Below are 22,518 nucleotides of genomic sequence, written 5' to 3' on the forward strand. Positions count from 1 at the left end.
CCATGGCTGCAGTGTGTACCATCTACAAGATGCACTGCGGCAATTTGCTAAGGCTTCTTCGATAGCACCTCCCAAACCCGCGACCTCTACCACCTACAAGGGCAAGGTCAGCAGGCCCAGAACATCACCACCTCCACGTACCCCTCCAAGTCACACACCAGCCTGACTTGGAAATATATTGGCATTCCTTCATCGTCACTGGGTCAAAATCCTGGAACTCCCTCCCGAACAGCACTGTGGGAGTACCTTCACCACATGGACTGCAGCGGTTCAAGGTGGCAGCTCACCATCACCTTCTCAAGGGCAATTTGAGATGGCCAATAAATGGGCTTTGCCAGAGAGATCCAGATCCCATGAATGAATAAAATAAAAAATTGATGGAGGTTCGATAAGGTGGAAGTGGAGAAACTGTTCAAACTTGCGGGCGAGGCAAGGACAAGGGGACATAAATATAAGACAGGCAGTAACTGATTAAATAAATAATTTAGGAGGGGTTTCTTGAGAGAGTGGTGAGAATGTGGAATTTACTGCCACATGGAGTGGTTGAAACAGATAGCATTGATGCATTTAAGGGGAGGTTCGCTGTACACGTGAGGGAGAAGGGAATAGAGGGATACAGGGATTGGATGGGAAGAGGTCATTAGAGCAGGAGGAGGCTCCTGTGGAGTATGAACACCAGCATAGACCAGTTGGGCTGAACAGCCCATTTCTGTGTAGATTCTATATAGATCTATGCAACATCTCTGTCCAGCTTTTTCAGTGTACAATAAAGCATGTAGAGTCCATCTTACAAGTGGGTTGCTACCATTTAAAAAAAAAAGAAAACACACTTAAAAATCTCGAAATCTAACAAGACAAAAATTAAAAAGTTATCACAAATAGGTTTTTTGGGGTGTGTGGTTCCTTCAGCATAAAATTTTTTCTCTCATCCCGAATGCTCTTATAATATTTTGTTCCCAAGTCTCTTCAGGGCACGCACCATTCGCCAACCAATGGGCAATTAATGTCCAGCCAATAACAGCTACACTCTGCTGGGAGATGCACGAGACTCGGGCAAAGAGATTCACTCTTTCATTTTCCTTTCCTACCGGCAATATCTGCCATCAACCCAATGCCTCCCAAATGCAATGACCAAGATCTGGAACTCACTGAGTAGAGAAATCTCAAACACAGCGCCACATCCAACACATGCAACATCGATGCACCTCCGCTATAACTCTGCAGGGGGAGATTGGCCCTTCTTTAAGGCCTGTTACCACCTTTAATGGGGCAGGGGAACAGGTTTCCGCCGCGCCGACCCCTTACCGCCCCCCACACAGAAAACAGCTTCGCGCAGTGGAAAACTGCCAGTGGCTGGGTGGTGCAGCTGTCCTTAAAGAGGGTGCATTGACGTGGCCGGGAGTCGGCCTGACAATGGCAGCCGCTTGTTCGGCCGGGCCAACAGGCAGCCCAGCACCACCCTCCCACCCCCCACCCTTTAAGTGAAGGGGAGGGACGTTGCGACGCGACACTGCTCCATTCCCTCGCAAACCCACCCCTACACCACCTCAAACAGCACTCCAAAGCGCTGGGAGGCAGTGTCACAGTTAAAGATCCAAATTTTCCAGCTCTTCCCTCGAACTCCGCCGGACGGTAAATTTCCGGTTAATTCAAAGTGCCCTTCCCAATTTCTCACTGAGGGCAATGTCGGCCCCTGCATGTCTCAACTGCTCGGTTCACCTGCTGTCCCTGTGGGAGAAATGTCTCACTTTTGCTCCGCATCGCCACACAACAAAAATAGGAACAGAGCACGAGGGGAAAACTGTGAATTCAATTCAATTGACAATTAAAATATTCAAATTGCTATAATTTAAGCCCGATTTCCACTTTCACAATTGGAAAACGAGCTCCGCAGCTGCACCCAGATTCTGCCTCAATCAACATTGAATTCAACATTGAATACCACTGGCAAAGCATCACACAGCATTTCTCCTGCCTGTGGAATGCTCTCTCCGACAGCGTTATTACATGGAATTCTCTCCCTTCAAAACCAGAAATTCAAACACAAGAGCTTTGCGTAGCCAAGGGTTGCTGGGGATACATTGGTCAAAAGAAATCTATTGACCACTGATACCCCAATACAATTTCTCAAAGTATTTCTGCGTTCCCAACAACTGCCAGGGTCAAATTTGAGAGACTTATTCCATTTGCTCTTGCCATTATTCTACCCCACTCCCTTCCTCCCTGCCCAATGAATTCCAACCTTAACATAGATCCAGCACACCTATCTGTCAAATTCCTCCTAGCACTTAAAAGTAATTAAATTCAGAATGCAATTGCCCAGAGATGAAGCATACAGCAACAGTAAGAGGGCTTCCGATCTACAGTCAATCCCCCCACTTTACTGGGCTCGCAATCTTGGGTGCACTGTACGGGGAAGGGACAAGGGCAGACCTGGTAACCTCTGGGGCAGAATAAAGGCTAAATATCCTCTGGCAGAATGGACAGAATGTCGCCACCACTGTTGTGTGGCTGACGACTGGCCAACAATGGAACTGGTGGCTCCACACTCAGCCTCAGGAACCGTGTGGCCTGTTCCCCATCCCCCACAGATCATCTGGTCATTAATCTCAATGCTGTTTGTGGGAGCATGCTGTGTGCAACTTGGCTGCCATTGTAACAGTGACTGCACTACAAAAAGTACATCATTGGTTATAAAGCACTTCGGGATGTTCTGAGGTCGCTAATAAAGGCAAATTCTTCCATTTCACGGCATGGCCAATGGGTGCCGGCTCAAGAATACCAGACTCCCAAAACCTGCCATCAAAGAATACAACAGTAACTGGACTGGCCCTCACTTGGATTTCAATGTTGATTGAATAGTTTGATTGTTGCTCGAATGGCCTACTCCTGCACCTATTTTCTATGTTTCTATGTTTCTATTGACTACAGGAGACTCTGGGAATTAGATACAAGGGGTTTTTGGTATCAGAAACAAAGCAAAAGCAGCTGTAGGGGAAAAAAATGCCACTGCACCGCAACGCACCCAGCGTTGCATACGGACATGGATTATTATTAAAACCAAATGATGATCTGATACACCCACACCTTCACATTGTTACTGACTTCTGGTCGGAGAATGTTGCTTCATAGCTTCTTTATTTCTCTTAGTTAGAAAGCATTTCTGATCCAGTTAGTCAGTGCGCCAACTTTATAACATTTGCTATAGCTGACTACTGCACCAGGAACTTCTGATACAAAGAGGAAAATAAACAGAAGTCAGTGTATGCTTTACGGGGTCGGTCTAGGGTGCCTTGCGTGCTTCATCACAGGAGCTTGGTCTGTACAATCTTCACACGATATGTTTCTTGACCATTGCGGGGAAGAGGGAGGACGAGTGAAGTAAAGGAAGAGAAAAGGAAAAGTACTGACTGAAGGGAATGAGGATTTGTCATAGGTTCGTAAGACAGACCATAAAAATCAAACATTAAATCAATCCAGACCAGTCTTGAACTCCCTGATCAATAGTGGTATAACAAAGGTTTGGCAGCACTCAAGAACTTGCATTTATATAGCGCCTTTATCATAGTAAAGTCTCACAAGGCACTTCACAGGACTGTTAGCAAACATAAATTGGCACAGAGATAAAGGAGGAGATATCAGGAGAGGTGACCAAACGACTGATCAAAGAGGAAGGTTTTGAGCAGCATCTTAAAAGGAGGAGAGGCAAAGAGGTTTAGGCAGGAAATTTCAGAGCCTAGAGCTTAGGCTTTCCTGCATAGCATACAGAAGAAGCAATCCTCAAAGGACAAATATAACTTTATAAGAAATGGAGAAAGAGGTTAAAATAAAGTGGATATGGTGAATGATATACAGGTATTTGCAAAAGAAAATTTATTTTAAACCATAAATTGTGTTCAACAGGACTCCTGCGCTAGATCATAAACACAACTGGATAGCAGCAAAGGTTTGCATTGGCTTATAGCCATGTTCCTATGGAGATTACCAATTGACTAGTCGACTCCCATTACAGTGCTGTCAGCAGGTTTTATTTACCATTTAGTATCATTATGTACCAGGTGAAAAAAACTGCCTGACTGTCAATGGTGTTTAAAGTGTGCACACTCTTAATTCAACATCTCAAATTGCTCAAATTACCAGTAACATTATCATCAACGCCACCATAATATCATATCCCCAAACACTATCCAAGCTCGGATAGACTCAAGTATGTAATTGTACTACTAGATAATTTTCACAGTTCAGGAGCTGGACATTGTATGAACGTTTCAACCGGCATTGCATTTTACACAAATTGTGTTGAAATCAAGACTCATTGCACCATCATCTGCTTCAACTTATTCTTTCAAAATTCGCAGCTTCTCCCAATTTTGCCTTCTTTCTATGATCTACAGATTTTTAAAACACAAACGTAGCACCAACTAACTGCTATTTGATGTACCTCATTCCTTTTTTTAAATCAGTGCTCGGCATCCTATACAATTGGACCTCGACACTATCGAGGTTTCTTAATGAAAGCAAGTGAGATGTTCCAGTGCACCATATCCATTCACCTCCAAGATACAGAATTTCCAAAATGTTTTCACATTTTAGCCCCAGATTTGAAAAGGCCCATTAGGAGATTCCAAGACCATCAGATCCTGTATTTTTCTGCATTTGTTGACTTATGAGCTGTATATTCCATGCTGAATGCAAATAACCATTTACTGCAATGACAGTGTCAACTGCCCAAAAGTAAAACAGTGCTGTCTCTTGGAAATTAGGGCAGGGAGAATCAAAGCATCTGTTTGAAGGACTGATAATCATTTGCTGCTATCTCCAGCCATTAAACAGCCTACATCCCACATTAGGCAACATGACAGCACGCCAACCAATGAAACTCATCCACCAGGGTGGGGGGAGGTAATTTGAGACGGTAACTTCATAAAACAGATAAGCATGTCAAGCAACAGAAACTTACTGAAATGCAGAAGTGCAGGTTATCCAGTTATATGCTCACAAAATGTCATCACTACAGCAACCTGCTTCAATAGTTTTTGGGCACCCCACCCCAGCCCCAGCACTGAACCAGTCTGTGGCGAGCTTATGATATTATAACACTTATCTATTGCCAGTTATAACCTGATTCTTTCTATTTATTTCAAGAAAAGGGACTGCCTACTCCCACCACAAATTTGATTTGAACCCTATTGTCACAATTTCAGTAACAGGAAAAGAGTCATTTAATTCAACAAGCCCATTATTTTAATATACATCGGGCCAAAATTCAGCTTCCCAATAAGGCCCGTTACTGGCGGAAAGCGGCGATGCCAAATGGCCATTGATTTTTTGTCAATTGGTTGCTGCTCACAAAATTCTCCGCGGTGGTTTTCCCAGCAGTCCCCAGTTCCGCCCTGCTGCTGCGGAACCCTACCAGTTGCGTCACCAAAGCGTGCGGCTCCAATGTCCCGCCTCGCAAGCAAAATTCACCGTAGAAAATCTTTCGGCCGCCGTTCAGTGCCCGACAGTTTTATCTGTCGGTGCACTGTGTTTGCAGTGTGTGTAAGATGGCGATGCAGCTGCCATTAAAAAGGAGGGCGCACTGCCACGGCCGCCATCTTATTTATTTTTGTCAATCAGCCCAACAATTATGTCCCCGGGTTCAACCGGGCCGCCAACAGGCAGCCCGTCACCTCCTCTTGGGTGCCAGCCCGCTGGCCCGGCCAAACTCCCCCCTGGTGGCCCAGTGGACCTAATTTATAAGATGCAGAGCTCGCAGCAGCTCCCCCATTAAAGTGAAGGGGAGAGACGTGTTGACGCGCCAGCACGATGACTGACAGTAGCGGACACTCCACCCGCCCCCGCACTGCCGGCCCCATTATGACCGACTTCCATCACGCTAGAAAAAAAACGACAAAGACATGAATTTTGCAAGATGGGCCACCGCATCCATTGCGGCAGCCAAAACACTACAAAAACAGTAGGTGTGACCCATTTCCGTCGGGGGTGAACTTTGGCTCCATCAACTTCAGCAGTCTGTATCTGGTTCATATTCCCTCTCTCTCAATCTCTCTCGTCCATATTCCTTCCCTTTCTCTCTCTCAGCTTTCCCTGCCAACTTATTCCACAGGACTATTACTCTATTGGGTGTAAAAGGTCTCTTAATTTCCTTCTTTACTACTAATTTGCTAACTTTTAAACTTATGTTTACATCTGAATCTTTTACACACACACACACACACACACACACACACTGAACAATTTCCCTCGTTTGTTTTACGCTGCTTTGTAAAACCACTAATTACACTGGGTTATTCACAGATTGTTCAATTGCACGTTTCAAATCTTTAGTTTCTCAACCCCCTCATGATTGTTTTGATATTTCCCCCAGTGGAAAGGGCAGACGGAAAGCCACCCCTGGGCCTCTACCAGCAGCCCTCTGCTTGGCACCAACCTACAGCACCACTTCAGGAAATAGGTAGGCCCATAATTACAAGAGGTTCAGTCAATACTGAACACGCATGACCGAAACACTTCTACTTCTTTCAACGAACAGCGAGGTCATTCACAGCACCTTTTCAATGACGGTTGTGAACTTCACCACAGATACCCTGCCTTCCATTGCATTTTTCCCGCTTCCATGCAAGTCTCACTATTATATATAGATTATACACAGCACAGAAACAGGTCAAACTGTGCTGGTGTTTATACTCCACACGAGTCTCCTCCCATTCCATCAACCTCATCTCAACCTTTCAGCTTATCTTTCTATTCCCTTTTCTCTCTTGAAACCATCTAAGCTACTTGCCTCAACTACTTCCTGGTTTCTCCTCATTTCCCTATTGGATTTATTAGTAATTATCTTGTAATATTGACCCCTAGTTTTGGATTCTCTCAGAAATGTAAACATTATCTCCACATCTCTTCAACCGCTCAGGCTCCGGCTTACTCCCCCCGGCATTACTGCGGCCGAGAGGAGGGAGACTGAGGAGAGAGCGAGAGCGAGAGCCAGAGCCAGAGAGAGAGAGAGCCAGAGAGTGAGACAGAAACATAGAAAATAGGTGCAGGAGTAGGCCATTCGGCCCTTCGAGCCTGCACCACCATTCAATATGATCATGGCTGATCATTTTTGCAACTTAAGTACCCCATTCCTGCTTTCTCTCTATACCCCTTGATCCCTTTAGCCATAAGGGCCACAGCTACCTCCCTTTTGAATATATCTAACGAACTGGCTTCAACAACTTTCTGTGGTAGAGAATTCCACAGGTTCACAATTTTCTGAGAAGAAGTTGTTTCTCCTCATCTCAGTCCTGAATGGCTTACCCCTTATCCTTAGACTGGTTCTGGACTTCCCCAACATCGGTATTATTCTTCCTGCATCTAACCTGTCCAATCCCGTCAGAATTTCATATGTTTCTCTAAGAGATCCCCTCTCATTCTTCTAAATTCCAGTGAATATAAGCCTAGTCGATCCAGTCTTTCTTCATATGTTAGTCCTGCCATCCCAGGAATCAGTCTGGTGAACCTTCACTGCACTCCCTCAATAGCAAGAATGTGCTTCCTCAGATTAGGAGACCAAAACTGTACACAATATTCAAGGTGTGGCCTCACCAAGGCCCTGTACAACTGCAGTAAGACCTCCCTGCTCCTATACTCAAATCCTCTCGCTATGAAGGTCAACATGCCATTTGCCTTCATCTGCATGCCAACTTTCAATGGCTGATGTACCCAGGTCTCGTTGCACCTCCCCTTTTCCAAATCTGTCACAATTTTAAATATGTATTTTTTAATTTTATTTGTTATGTTAAATGTATTTTTTTATGTGAACCTTATTCATGCTTATGGGGCTTCCGTACATATGGAATCCCCATGAGAGAGAGAGAGAGAGAGAGAGAGAGAGAGAGAGAAGCGAGAGCGAGAGGGAGAGAGAGCGAGAGAGCGCGAGAGAGAGAGAGAGAGAGAGAGAGAGCGCGCGAGAGCGAGAGAGAGAGCGCGAGAGGGAGAGCGAGCGTGAGAGAGAGCGCGCGCTTGGGGGAAAGGAAAGAGAGGTTGGGGCGAGAGGGAAGAGAGAGGGGGCTGGAAGAGAGAGAGAGAGAGAGAGAGAGAGAGAGAGAGAGAGAGAGAGAGAGAGAGAGAGAGAGAGAGAGAGAGAGAGAGAGAGAGAGAGAGAGAGGGGGGGAGAGAGAGAGAGAGAGAGATGTTGGGGTGGGTGGAAGAGAGAGAGAGAGAGAGAGAGAGAGAGAGAGAGAGAGAGAGAGAGAGAGAGAGAGAGAGAGAGAGAGGCGCTGGGGGGGGGGGGGGAGATGGGGTGGGGTAGAGAGATGAGGCTGGGGGATGGTCTAAAGAGATGAGGCTGGGGAGGTGGGGTAGAGAGAGAGGCTGGGTGGGGGCCAGACAAGAGAGAGAGGGAGGCTCGGAAGGAAAAGAGAGCTTCATAACCAATAAACTGGTTAACAATCCGTACACATTGCCTGCCCCATCTATGGTGTGTTGGGGGGGGGGGGGGGGGGGGGAAAGGATGTACTTGCGCTAGGGTAAGGCACCAGCTGGGGGAAGACATACACTTGGACTGGGTAAGGCACTTTGGCTGGCCCTTGCTGTCTTCTGGGGAGCTCTGTCCTCTGTCACTTCAGGAAGTCAAAGTTGATCGAGTTACAATTTGCATAGTCAGTGAAACCTTCGGATGGGCAGTTCCAGTTACACATTCCAGCGAAACCTCAGGGTGTGGCTTATCCTCCAAAGGAACCAATTGTAGACAAAGGGTGGACCATGGTGGCCATTTTGACAGTACAAATAAGCACATCCTTATTTTAAAAGACCTCCATCAAATCAGCTCAAAAGCTTCTCTTTTCTGAAGAATAAAGTCGCAACCTGTTCAAATCTTTCCCAATAACTAAAATCTCTCATTTCCGGTACCATCGTGTAAATCGTTTTCACTTTCTCCAGGGCTTCTATGTCCTTTTTATAATATGGAGACCAGAACTGTGCACAGTGCTCCAAGTGTGGCTTGACCAGAGTCCTATACAAGTTTATCGTAATATCAATGCTTTTGAATCCATACCCCTAGAAATAAATCCCATTGCATTGTTAGCATGTTTAATTGCTTTATTGACCTACAATGGGGCTTTTAAATGATTTCTTCCCCTTCAGTTTCTTATTTGCCAAGGTATGTGATATTTCTATTTTTCCTACCAAAGTGCATCACCTCACATTTATCCAAGTTAAAGTTCATTTGCCATTTAACTGCCAGTCTGCAAGTTTTCTAATGTCTTCTTTATTATGTTGTACTCTTCCTCAGTATTAGTTATACTCCCCAGCTTAGTATCAGCACATTTTGATCTCGTTATTTATTCATAATTCCAAAGCATTAATGTAAATTATGAACAGTGGTCCCAGCACTGCTCATGGTGGAACACCCTCCTCCAATCTCAATAACACCCTTTTCCTCTACTCTCTGCTTTCTATTTTTTTGCCCGTTTGCTATCCATTCAGGTATTTGTTCCAACTCCACATGCCCTAAACCTTTGTCATGAGCCTACCAAAGGCCTTTTGAAAATCCAAGTATATGACATCCACTCATCATCATCATAGGCAGTCCCTCGGAGTCGAGGAAGACTTGATTCCACTCTTAGCATGAGTTCTTAGGTGGCTGAACAGTCCAATACGAGAGCCACAGTCTCTGTCACAGGTGGGATAGATAGTCATTGAGGGAAAGGGTGGGCGGGGAGTCTGGTTTGCTGCATGCTCTTTCCGCTGCCTGCGCTTGATTTCTGCATGCTCTCGGCGATGAGACTCGAGGAGCTCAGCGCCCTCCCGCATGCACTTCCTCCACTTAGGGCGGTCTTTGGTCAGGGACTCCCAGGTGTCAGTGGGAATGTCGCACTTTATCAGGGAGGCTTTGAGGGTGTCCTTGTAACGTTTCCGCTGCCCACCTTTGGCTCATTTGCCGTGGACGAGTTCCGAGTAGAGCGCTTGCTTTGGGAGTCTCGTGTCTGGCATGCGAACTTTGTGGCCTGCCCAGCGAAGCTGGTCGAGTGTGGTCAGTGCTTCAATGCTGGGGATGTTGGCCTGTCCTCCCAGGGGATTTGTAGCATCTTGTGGAGACATCGTTGGTGGTATTTCTCCAGCGACTTGGTGTTTACTGTACATGATCCACGTCTGTGAGCCATACAGGAGGGCGGGTATTACTACAGCCCTGTAGACCACGAGCTTGATGACAGTTTTGAGGGCCTGGTCTTCAAAACACTCTTTTCCTCAGGCGGCCGAAGGCTGCACTGGCACATCTACTACATTACCCATTCCACTCCTCCATTACTTCCATTGATTTTACTTAGAGGACTTGCATTTATACAGTGTCTATCACAACCTCAGAATATCCCAAAGCACTTTACAGCCAATGAAATATTTTTGAAGTATAGTCACTGTTGTAATGTAGGAAACGAGGCAGCCAATTTGCACACAGCAAGGTCCCACAAACAGCAATGAGATACATAACCAGATAATGTGTTTTACCCCTCCAGGTTTTTTTTTTTAAATTGGAAAATTGATTTTTCTTCCCTCTTTAAAGCAGTTAACTTTGGTAGAGTACAGTCTATTGATTTTTGTTTTGTTGTACTGAATGCAATAATAAATTTGGGGGCAAGAGAGGTGTCAGGAGCTACTCAGCTCAAAGGTGTGTGCGAGCCAGTTAACATGTGGTTCAGTGCACCCAAAATTATTGCCTTTATCGTGACTGACATTTGTGACATTCCTCTGCACGAGCAGATGCAGTAGTTCTTCCCAGTCACTTCACCTTGATGGGATCATCAGCACAAACATGAAAGGCTAGAAATTCAGGTTTTAACCATTTCGCCGTTTTTGGGTGATAATCATGGAAGTATTTTTTTTTTAGCACCAGGGTAGAGCTATCGCCGGATGTCGCAAAATTCGGCAAACAGTAACCAGCGATAGCAATAGGGCTAAATCCGGCCTTGCACGCATGAATTTGTGCGCTTGAGCTGAAATTTGCAATCAAAAAAAAGGAAAAAAATGTACCTTCTGCGCATGCGCAAATTTTTTTTCCTGATATTTTTCTTCTTCCCGATATTTTTCCACTTCCCGCAATTCTGGTCAGCTGTCAGGGTGCACCCACGCATGTGCAGTACATTCAGGGCTGAATCAGCTATTTTTCCACAGACCAAGCAGCCACGATGAAAGGGGACTCCAGCAGGCAGAGAGCCCAAAAGTTCAGTTATGAGGCAAACAAGGCCCTCATCATATCTGTGCAGAGTAGATGGGGGGTTTTTAAATAGGAGGGGTGCTGGTAAACCCCTCCCAGCTGTGCGAAGGCGTCTGTGGACCAGCATGGCCGAGGAGGTTTCCTCAATCGATATCAAGAGGGACCATCAACCATGTAGGAAAAATGTTCAATGACCATTGCAGGGTCGTCAGAGCAAGTAATATTTTTATTCATACACTCGTTCATTACTTAAATTGTAAATCTGACACATGTTGCTATATATAGGGTTAGTGTTGCACCTTATTTGCCATGAATGATCGTTACACATTAGTAAGGCTGCTTTTTGATATCTTAAAAGATGTTTCTGCACTTCAATGTGTTCCTCGTGAACCACGTGCAACTACCAGGGCCATTAAACAGAGGACTTTATTAAATACACATAGTATGGTATAAGTGCTTTGATGGCTATGTGTGTGTGCCACAAGAACAGATGGACCTTCTGGTAACCATTCCAAGTGCCATCTTTGCAGGGAAAGTTGTCGCATAACCGCCAGGAATAGCAGCACACAGGCGGTGGTCCACCCCAGATACTGCCATTAACGGACCTGACAGAGAGAGTGGCAGCTCTGATCGGTGCCTCAGAGAGGTCAGCTACCTGTGGGGGTGCTGATCCCCTGTTCGAAACTGAGGACAAGTCCTGCAAAATCCCCGGGCTGGGTTAGGGCAATGTGATGTAGTGTCTGTGGGCTAGGGTTGGGACAATGTGATGTAGTGTCTGTGGGCTAGGGTTGGGACAATGTGATGTAGTGTCTGTGGGCTAGGGTTGGGGCAATGTGATGCATTGTCTGTGGGCTAGGGTTAGGGCAATGTGATGCATTGTCTGTGGGCTAGGGTTGGGGCAATGTGATGCACTATTTGTAGGCTAGGGTTGGGGCAATGTGATGCACTGTCTGTATGCTAGGGTTGGGGCAATGTGAGCACTGTCTGTAGGCTAGGGTTGGGGCAATGTGATGCACTGTCTGTGGGCTAGGGTTGGGACAATGTGATGCATTGTCTGTGGGCTAGGGTTAGGGCAATGTCATGCAGTATCTGTAGGCTAGGGTTGGGGCAATGAGATGTAGAGTCTGTGAGCTACATATAATGCAGTAGCGGCGGTCCTTCAAATGAGCCTGTGTTATGTGACCTTTCTCATGTCACCCTGTCCCCTCCCTTGTTGCTAAACAATCGTCTGTTGTTTTCTATTTCCAGATGAGGTGCCCAATCCGCCAATGGAAGCCTCCACCTCAGCCCATCGTGTGAGGGTGCAGGAAGGGGACCACAAATACATTGAGGATGAGGAACCTCCACGGATGGAGGAAACTCAGGAAGCTATTCTGGGAGGTGGGGGGGGGGCGGGGGGTGATGCAAGTGACACCTCGTTTACGTGTGGCGGCCAGTAGCTCTGACTTGGAAGACACATTCTCGGGCTTTGGCCAATCCGAGGCCTCGGGTCCAGGAGGCATGCAGCCACGCACGCCATGGGTTGAATCCCATATGCCGTCGCTCCAGTGGGTGAGTCAGCAAAGACAGACAGACAGATGCACACCTGGACATGGTGGGACTGTCCAGGGAGAGCATCCAGCTCAGCCAATAGTTGCTGGATGTCTTGGGTGCTTTTCCCGCAAGCATCACGGCACTATCAGCGGACATGAGGGAGGGCATGTCGCAGAGATGCGTGAGAACACCGAGGCAGTCAATGTCATTGCGCAATTGATGGTCTCGACATTTGGCACTGCAGTCCCCAGTGTCATAGCAACCAGACCCACATCACCCATGAGTGGCGAGGCCGAGCAAGAGGCTCGCCACTCAGAAGCCGGGCCTTCCACACCCTGAGCTTCTCCAGGGGATCCACACATGCCATTGTCTATCCCCCTTTTAGAGCAGGACTCTGGCCGCGTTACTGCATGACGTCTTGGTACCACCTTGTCATGGCGCGAGGGGGGGGGGGGGGGGGCGGGGAGGAGGAGCCACAGGTAAAAGACATTCAGTTGTTCTTTCATTGTTGTTTTGTTCCCAATTCTGTTAAGTTATAAAAGTTCACAACAATGTTTAATAAATGCTATTCCAGTTTGTATGTTTAATACATTCTTTTGTTTACTTTAACCATTCCTGTGTAGTGACTCATTTGCAGAATAAGAGGGGGAATAGTCACATGGTGGGATAGAGTGGGCAGGCAATGGTGAAATGTGCTGCTCGCTGTTCAAGCAAAGCGATGAATTGAGTTGCCGACATAAGGCTTTTGCAGTGCTGAAAGCTCCATGAGGCCTCCCCTGCAGTGATGGGATGGGTTCATCGCCAGGCTTCTCGTCTTCTTCGTGGTCGTCCTCCTTCTCCCCTCTCTCCTGAGGTGGTCCTGCAGTCCCCAGTGGAAAATCCTGTCCCCTCATGATGGTTTTGTGTAGCATGCAACACACCACAATGAACTCAGAGACCTGCTGAGGGGAGTATCGCTGGGAACCTCCAGAGTGGTCCAGACATCGGAAGCACTGCTTGAACACTCCAATTATCTGTTCGACAATGTTGCATGTGGCTGTATGGGGTTCCGGAGGGTTCCGGAGGCAGATCATGAGCCAGGTGGCGAGGCCGTAACTTTTGTCCTCCAGCATCCCGCTCTGGCCTTGTGGCTGACATTCTAACAGGCATGAGACAGTGCTCTCACGCAAGATGAAAGCATCATGGATCCTCCCTGGAAATTGGACATTGACTGCCATGACGCACTGAGTATGGTCGCAGATGATCTGTACGTTCAGGGAGTGGAATCCCTTTCGGTTTTGGTAAACCACTGGATCCTCCAAGGGTGCTCGTAGGGTGCTATGTGTACAATCAATGGCAGCCTGAACCTTGGGGAAGGCAACAATTCATACAAAACCTACAGCTCTATCATTCTGTGCCTCCTTGGATATTGGGAGGTTTATAAAGTCCATCCTGCGTGCATACAGTGCAGCAGTCACCTGGCGAATACAGCAATGTGTAGCGTGCTGCGAGATGGAGCATATGTCCCCTGCTGATGCCTGAAAGGAGCCGGAGGCATGGAAGGCAAGTGCTGCAGTCACCTTCACCTCGATGGGCAGTGCAGGCATGTTGGTGCTGGTAGACTGTAGGTCTGCCTTTATGAGCTGGCATATCTTTGTGACCACCTCTTTTCGGAAGCGCAGCCTTCTAATGCACTGTGCCTCAGACAGGTGCAGGTATGAGTGAAGTTCCCTATAAACTCGTGGGGGGGTAAATGTCAGCGAGCTCTTCGATTACACTCAAAATGGTCAATAAGCCTTCTTCCAGCTTGATGCTGCATAGAAAATTCAGCCAGGAATAATGGCAGAGATATTATAGCCCCCATTCTTTTAAATGTTCTTAAATATTATATCCTTAAAAATGAACTATGAACTCACATAAAGCTCAGTGTGTAAAATGCAGCCTTCCCTCCAAATCCTTTTATGCAATGAACTTCTGCTCCAGTTTTCAAGGTTGCGCTGTTAGCGGTGAGTGCGTTGTGGGTCCGATCTGGTAAGACTTGATGTTTTCGGGCGTGTTTTTAGCGGGCAATAAAAATGTCGCTATCGCCGAATTTGGCGAATTTTCCACCACCGGCAATAGCGCAGCACTGCACACCAATTGAAGTCATAAAAACGGCGGGAAAAAAATGGGCCTGCGATAATTTTTAGGCTGTCGCAAAACCACTGACGAATTTTCCACCTGGGCGTTAAATTTTGTGCAAATTGTTTCGCGTAAAAAAAATTACTTTTTCAGCTTCACCATGGCGATAAACGGGCACAAACCTGCCAAATTTCTCGCCCCAAGTGTTCATTCACTCGTTCGTCCCAATTTTATTGTGCAAGACACTGAAAACTGCACTTCAAAAAAATAAATTGTATTACACAATTTTTAAATTGCTACAATAAAAAGACATTTTTTTTTAAATCAAGGTCACTCCAACTAGATTAGTTCTTTTTAAAAACACCCAACTAAAACAACATTGTGAGTCAGAGAGAGAGTAGGTGAGTCAGGCTTCTTGGAATATAATTATGTTTGTACAAGGGATGTAAATGTCTTACCAGTGGCAATGCATTTCAGGTCCACTGCCTGAACTTGTGACACCCTTCCTCCTCCTCCTGACTGCATCCCTCAGCCCTCTCCCCATGCTGCTCGCTTCAGTACTTTTCCCTTTCACAACTTGTGCGTGAGGGTGAAGTCACCCTACCATAATTGTTCCATTCCCTGCTGAGTCACAGAAAAGCCAGACGCCAAATCACAACAAATTCCAGCTCTTTTCATCTGGGAAAGACACTCCCAGTCTTCCCTGACATCATCTGTGGGAGTACGGGAATCATTTCCAGCATGAATTGCCTTTTAAGGTCATAAGATTTGTTGTGAATGGATCTACTTAAAAAAAAACACCAACAAAGCAAACTGATAGGAAAGAAAAATAAGTAGTTAACCCCTTTCCCTCTCTAGTCAATGACCTCGATCTCACACAGGAGAGCCTCGATAAAAGGTTTCACAATTTTGCATGTGGGCTGACAAAGACCCACTCCAGGGACTGGAGCACACAAATCTAGGCTGACACTCCAGTGCAGTGCTGAGGGAGTGCTGCACTGTCAGAGGTCTGTCCTTTAGATGAAACGTTAAACCGAGGCCCCATCTCCCAGGTAGACGTAAAAGATCCGATGGCACTATTTTGAAGAGCAGGGGAGTTGTCCCCGCTGTCCTGGCCAATATTTATTCCTCAATGAACATCACTAAAACAGATTACCTGGTCATTTTCACATTGCTGTTTGTGGAAGCTTGCTGTGCACAAATTGGCTGCCGTGTTTCCCACATTACAACAGTAACTACACTCCCAAAAAAGTACTTAATTGGCTGTAAAGCGCTTTGAGACATCCGGTGGTCGTGAAAGGCGCTACATAAATGTAAGTTTTTCTTTGTGGTAGAACCTTACTTGCCATTTTACCTGCTACACACCTCAAGGCTCCCCCGATCTGTTGTGAAGATGTCGAATATTTGCTTTTTTCCCGTTCGTGCCACATAATATGCAAGAACTAATTCTCACCCAAAACCGTTCTGTTGTCATCTCGCCATCCCCACCTGCAGAGTTTTCCTAAGAAGCTCTCACTTTGACCATGCCTTCAGTTCCATCTCTTCCACTAAATGTCCAGTTTTACTACTCAGTGCCCACCTTGTTAAGTTTCTTTCTTTCATGGGAGGAGCACTCTATAAACGCAAGATGGTGCATTCACCTGATCTCTAGCTGTCTCCAGCAAAGGGAGGTCATGTGGACAGAAGAGTCCAACCCCTGGTGGCCAAGTCATTGCACACAGTTGAGTCCTTGAAGCTTTTACTGAAGCCTCTTCTTGCTATCTGGTGTGACGGTAAAACAGTGTTGTAACTGTACTGGGGAGTTCTCCGGCAGACTGCCGACTCCAAAGATTCACTTGATGTTTTGCACTGGCTCCGGAAGGCAGGTTTACAATGCAGCCATTACCACATCTGCCACAATAAATAATTTTGGCAAGGCGAATGGAGAACTGATGGGGCAACAGGTCGAATGTGTCACTGAGTCTCCTCGGTGCACCCAGGTTACTCACTGAGCTAAGTGATATGCACAGTTGCCTCATAGCTGTTTACAAGGTACAAGATATTATGGAGAGATTTTATAAGGTAAATAGGTAGAAACTCTTTCTACTGGCAGGAGGTTCAGTAACCAGAGGACACAGATTTAAGGTCACTGGCAAAAGAACCAGGCGGGAAATGAAGAGAATTGTGGGTTTTTTTACACAGCAAGTTGTTATAGAAACAGAAAATAGGTGCAGGAGTAGGCCATTCGGCCCTTCGAGCCTGCACCACCATTCAATAAGATCATGGCTGATCATTCACCTCAGTACCCCTTTTCCTGCTTTCTCTCCATACCCCTTGATCCCTTTAGCCGTAAGGGCCATATCTAACTCCCTCTTCAATATATCCAATGAACTGCCCTCAACAACTCTCTGCGGTAGAGAATTCCACAGGTTCACAATTCTCTGAGTAAAGAAGTTTCTCCTCATCTCGGTCCTAAATGGCTTACCCCTTATCCTTAGACTGTGACCCCTGGTTCTGGACTTCCCCAACATCAGGAATATTCTTCCTGCATCTAACCTGTCCAGTCCCATCACAATTTTATATGTTTCTATGAGATCCCCTCTCATCCTTCTAAACTCCAGTGAATACAGTGAATATGATCTGGAATGCATTGCCTGAAAGGATGGTGGAAGCAGATTCAATAGTAACTTTAAAAAGGGAATTGGATAAAAACTTGAAAAGGAATTATTTTGGACTATTGGGAAAGAGCAAAGGGGTGGGACTAATTGATGGTTCTTTCAAAAGAAAGATTTGCATTTATATAGCGCCTTTCAAAACCACCAGATGTCTCAAAGCACTTTACAGCCAACTTTTGGAGTGTACTCACTGTTGATTGAGGAATAAATATTGGCCAGGACACCGGGGATAACTCCCCTGCTCTTCTTCAAAATAGTATAGTATTAGGCATTCCGTCATATCAAGGCTAACCTGCTTCCACACCAAAAAGGGATGAGTTCATAATGAGGGACCTGACATTCCAGGTCCTGAACTACATGTTGAAGGGTGGAAGATGCCTGCGTGTTGATTCTTTTAACATGGGGTGGCCGTTGCACACCAGCCACCACATGGGCTTGACAGAGCTAGGTCTTGGTCCAGTGGCAAGGGTTAACCAAGACAACAGGAGGCCAGCTCTGCTGCACGGACCTAGTGCACACATACTCCTACTGTCTATAGATCGCAGTGTGGGCTGGCCCGTGCTGCCCCTGGCTCCACACCTCTTCCGGGCCCCAAACTCACGCCTCTCCTGGGCCCCGATCTCTCGCCGCTCCTCCGCCCCGACCTAACCGCTCCTCTGCTGCTTGCCGCCTCTCCTGCTGTACCTGGGCCGCTCCGACGGTCCTGGCCATGCTCCAAACGGCCACCTGGATTCTGCTAACATCGATCCAGTCACCCTCCTTGAAGCCGTCGCGCTCCTGGACTAGCTCGCGCTGCTCCCTGCAGGGAGATAGCTCCAGCTTCTCCTTATAGCCCTGACCTGAGGATGGTGTTCCCTCGCAGGTCGGGGGCCGCGAAATAGTAACATGGGATCTTTGACGTCCACTTGAGAGAGCAGACGGGGGCCTCAGTTTAACGTTCCATCCGAAAGACGGCAAAAGATTTAGTACAGGCACAATGGGCTGAATGGCTTCCTTCTGTGCTGTGTTCTCCAAGACACTTTGTTAGGAGACATTGCCTTTTGAAATCTCAGCAGCAGTTTCAGGGGACTTGAATAATGAAGCTGGTGAGGGACCCAGGGACATAAATACCCACCCATCCATGAAGTGCCACAAACAAGTAACGCCCTTAAGACCAAGTTCATTAACAGTCACTTGGAACATTGCCATTTGATTTCTACATCAGTTAACAAGAGCAGCTTTTCAAAAAGGTACTGGCCAAATATTACTGACAAGGCTCCAGACAGAAAATTAACATAATTCTTCCATATATTATCCATGTATTTGGGAATGGCTCCAATATGTTCTACCCTCCAATGCCAACATCCCCAGCTTTGAAGCACTGATCACACTTGATCAGTTCCACTGGTCAGGCCTCATTGTCCACATGCCAGACACGAGACTCCCAAAGCAAGCGCTCTACTCGGAACTCCTTCACAAGCCAACGGTGGGCAGAGGAAACGTTACAAGGACACCCTCAAAGCCTCCCTGATAAAGTGCAACATCCCCACTGACACCTGGGAGTCCCTGGCCAAAGGCCGCCCTAAGTGGAGGAAGTGCATCTGGGAGGGCGCTGAGCACCTCGAGTCTCATTGCTGAGAGCATGCAGAAATCAAGCGCAGGCAGCGGAAAGAGCGTGCGGAAAATCTGCCCCAACCTCTCTCATCCTCAACGATTGCCTGTCCCACCTGTGACAGAGACAGTGGTTCTCGTATAGGACTGTTCAGCCACCTAAGGACTCATTTTGGAAGCAAGTCTTCCTCGATTCCGAGGGACTGCCTATGATGACCTTCTGAGTAGAGGTTCATCCAACTAGTTTCAGAGATTTGTTTGTGAGTAAAGTGAGTTTATAGCCCAACAGGGATAGTGTGGTGTTCGTGACCAAACATGTTATCAAACAGACGGAAATGTCCTGTGAACCTCCTTCTGTTTATTCATGGATCAGGTATAAAAAGTTTGTTGCTTTACAATTAACTTCATCTCACTCAAATGTTCATCAGACTGCTCACAGACACACACAAAATAATTTTACAAGTTTTTTTTTTAAAAACAGGACAGCCCAGTTCAGCTACACAATTAGCACTGGAGCTGGCATTTGATTAGTGTCAAAAAATGCTTCTGTATTCTGAAGTGAAAACCTGAGGACGTTTGGCTTTGCTCAACGTGTTGCTCACTACAACACCATCTTGCATTTATATAGCGCCTTTAACATAGCGAAACATCCCAAGGTGCTTCATAGGAGCGTTATGAGATTTAAAAAATTCACACCAAGCCGCACGAGTAGAAATTAGCGCAGGTGACCAAGAACTTGGTCAAAAAGGTGTGTTTTGAAGGAGGAAAGAGAGGTAGAGAGGTTTAGGCAGGGAATTCCAGAGTTTAGGGCCTAGGCATCAGAAGGCACGGCCACCAATGATTGAGCGATTATAATCAGGCAGAATTAGAGGAGCGCAGACATCTCGGGGGGTGGGGGGGGGGGGGGAGGGTTGTGGGGCTGGAGGAGATTACAGAGATAGAGAGGAGTGAGGCCATGGAGGGATTTGAAAATAAGGATGAGAATTTAGAAATCAAGTCATTGCTTAACCGGGAGCCAATGTAGGTCAGCGAGCACAGGGGTGATGGGTCAGCGGGACTTGGTGCGAGTTAGGACATGGGCAGCCAAGTTTTGCATCACCTCTAGTTTACATAGGGTAGAATGTGGGAGGCCAGCCAAGAGTGCGTTGGAATAGTCAAGTCTAGAGGTAACAAAGGCACGGATGAGGGTTTTAGCAACAGGTGAGGCAAGGGTTGAGAGGGGCAATGCAAAGGAGATGGAAATAGGTGATCTTAGTTATGCTGTGGATATGTGGTTGAAAGTTCATTTCAGACACAAATATGACAGTCTGGTTCAGCCTCAGATAGATGTTAGACAGAGGGATGGAGTCAGTGGCTAGGGAATAGAGTTTGTAGCGGGGACCGAACACAATGGTTTCGGTCTTCCCAATGTTCAATTGGAGAAAATTTATGCTTATCCAAAACTGGATGTCGGACAAACAGTCTGACAATTTAGAGACTGTGGAGGGTTCGAGGGAAGTGGTATTGAGGTAGAGCTGGGTGTCATCAGCGTACATGTGGAAACTGACGCCATGTTTTCGGATGATGTCGCAAAGGGGCAACATGTAGATGAGAAATAGAAGGGGGCCAAGGATAGATCCTTGGGGGACACCAGAGGTAACGATGCAGGGGGCAGGAAGAGAAGCCGTTGCAGGTGATTCTCTGGCTACGATTAGATAGATAAGAATGGAACCAGGCGAATACAATCCCACCCAGCTGGACGACAATGGAGAGGCATTGGAGAAAGATAGAGTGGTCAACCCTGTCAAAGGATGCAGACAAGTCAAGAAAGATGAAGAGGAATAGTTTACTTTTGTCTGCAGGAGTCGGCCATTCGGTCCCTCGAGCCTGCTCCGCCATTCAATGAGATCATGGCTGATCTTCTACCTCAAATCCGCTATCCTGCACTATCCCCATATCCCTTAATATCCAAAAATCTATCAATCTCGGTCTTGAATAAACTCAATGACTGAGCCACCACAGCACTCTGGGGTAGATATTCCAAAGATTCACCACCCTCTGAGTGAAGAAATTTCTCCTCATCTCAGTCCTAAATGGATGACCTCTTATTCTGAGACTGTGACCCCTGGTTCTAGACTCCCCAGCCAGAGGACACATCCTCCCTGCATCTAACCTGTCAAGCCCTGTAAGAATGTTGTGTGTTTCAATGAGATCACCTCTCATTCTTCTAAACTCCAGAGAGTCATTCATTGGCAGTCTGTCGGAATCGAAGAAGACTTGCTTCCACTCATGAAGTGAGTTCTTGGTGGCTGAACAGTCCAATATGAGAGCCACAGACTCTGTCACAGGTGGGACAGATATTCGCCGCGGGAAGGGGTGTGTGGGAGTGGTTTGCCGCACACTCCTTCCGCTGCTTGCGCTTGACCTCTTCACACTCTCGGCATTGAGACTCGAAGTGCTCAGCACCCTCCCAAATGCACTTCATCCACTTAGGGCGGTCTTCGGCCAGGGACTCCCAGGTGTCAGTGGTAATGTCGCACTTTTTCAGGGAGGCTTTGAGGGTGTCCTTCTAACGTTTCCACTGCCCACCTTTGGCTCGTTTGCCATGAAGGAGCTCCGCATAGAGCATTTGTTTATGGAATCTCGTGTCTGGCATGCGAACTATGTGGCCTGCCCATCGAAGCTGATGGAGTGTGGTCAGTGCTTCAATGCTGGGGATGTTAGCCTAGATGTCACCCCAACCTCTGTCGTTGAGCTACAGTACGCGGACGACGCCTGCGTCTGCGCATTCTGAGGCTGAATTCTAGGATATAGTCGATGTATTCACCGAGGCATATGAAAGCATGGGCCTTACACTTAGCATCCGTAAGACAAAGGTCCTCCACCAGCATGTCCTTGCCGCACAGCACTGTCCCCCAGTCATAAAGATTCACGGCGCGGCCCTCAACAACGTGGACCACTTTCCATACCTCGGGAGGCTCTCATCAACAAGAGCAGACATTGATGCGGCGATTCAACACCGCCTCCAGTGCGCCAGTGCAGCCTTCGGCCGCCTGAGGAAGAGTGTTCGAAGGCCAGGCCCTCAAATCTACCACCAAGCTCATGGTCTACAGGGCTGTAGTAATACTCGCCCTCCTGTATGGATCAGAGGCATGGACAATGTACCTCAAGTCGCTGGAGATATACCAATGATGTCACCGCAAGATCCTGCAAATCCCCTGGGAGGACAGGCGCGCCAACATCTGGAGAGTATAGGCCGAGTCTACTCAATTTCTCCTCATAGGACAATCCCCCCATCCCAGGAATCAGTCCAGTGAACCTTCGTTGCATTCCCTCTATGGCTGCTGTCACTGTCCTGCTCACTACAGGAAGAGGCTGCTGTCTATCATTTTAATTCTCTGCCCCACTCCCACTCTGTCGTCTGCCTCCTACACTGTTCCAATGACGCTAACATAAGCTCGAGGA

General features: G+C 47.0%; 1 protein-coding gene across 6 annotated transcripts in view; it reads right to left on the bottom strand.

The window, feature by feature from the left end:
* elf1 (E74-like ETS transcription factor 1) overlaps positions 1 to 22,518 on the bottom strand; it is a 272,982-nt gene that overhangs the window by 218,380 nt on the left and 32,084 nt on the right. Inside the window, exon 1 of one of the 6 annotated variants that reach the window (XM_070883071.1) lies at positions 15,289 to 15,305. The exons of the other annotated variants lie outside the window; for them this stretch is intronic. The gene's annotated coding sequence lies outside the window, so the exon portion shown is untranslated. Of the gene's footprint in view, positions 1 to 15,288; positions 15,306 to 22,518 lie in introns of those variants that run through there. 6 annotated transcript variants of the gene reach the window in all.

The sequence above is a fragment of the Pristiophorus japonicus genome, chromosome 6, assembly GCF_044704955.1.
Source record: "Pristiophorus japonicus isolate sPriJap1 chromosome 6, sPriJap1.hap1, whole genome shotgun sequence".
Taxonomy (NCBI): Eukaryota; Metazoa; Chordata; class Chondrichthyes; family Pristiophoridae; genus Pristiophorus; species Pristiophorus japonicus.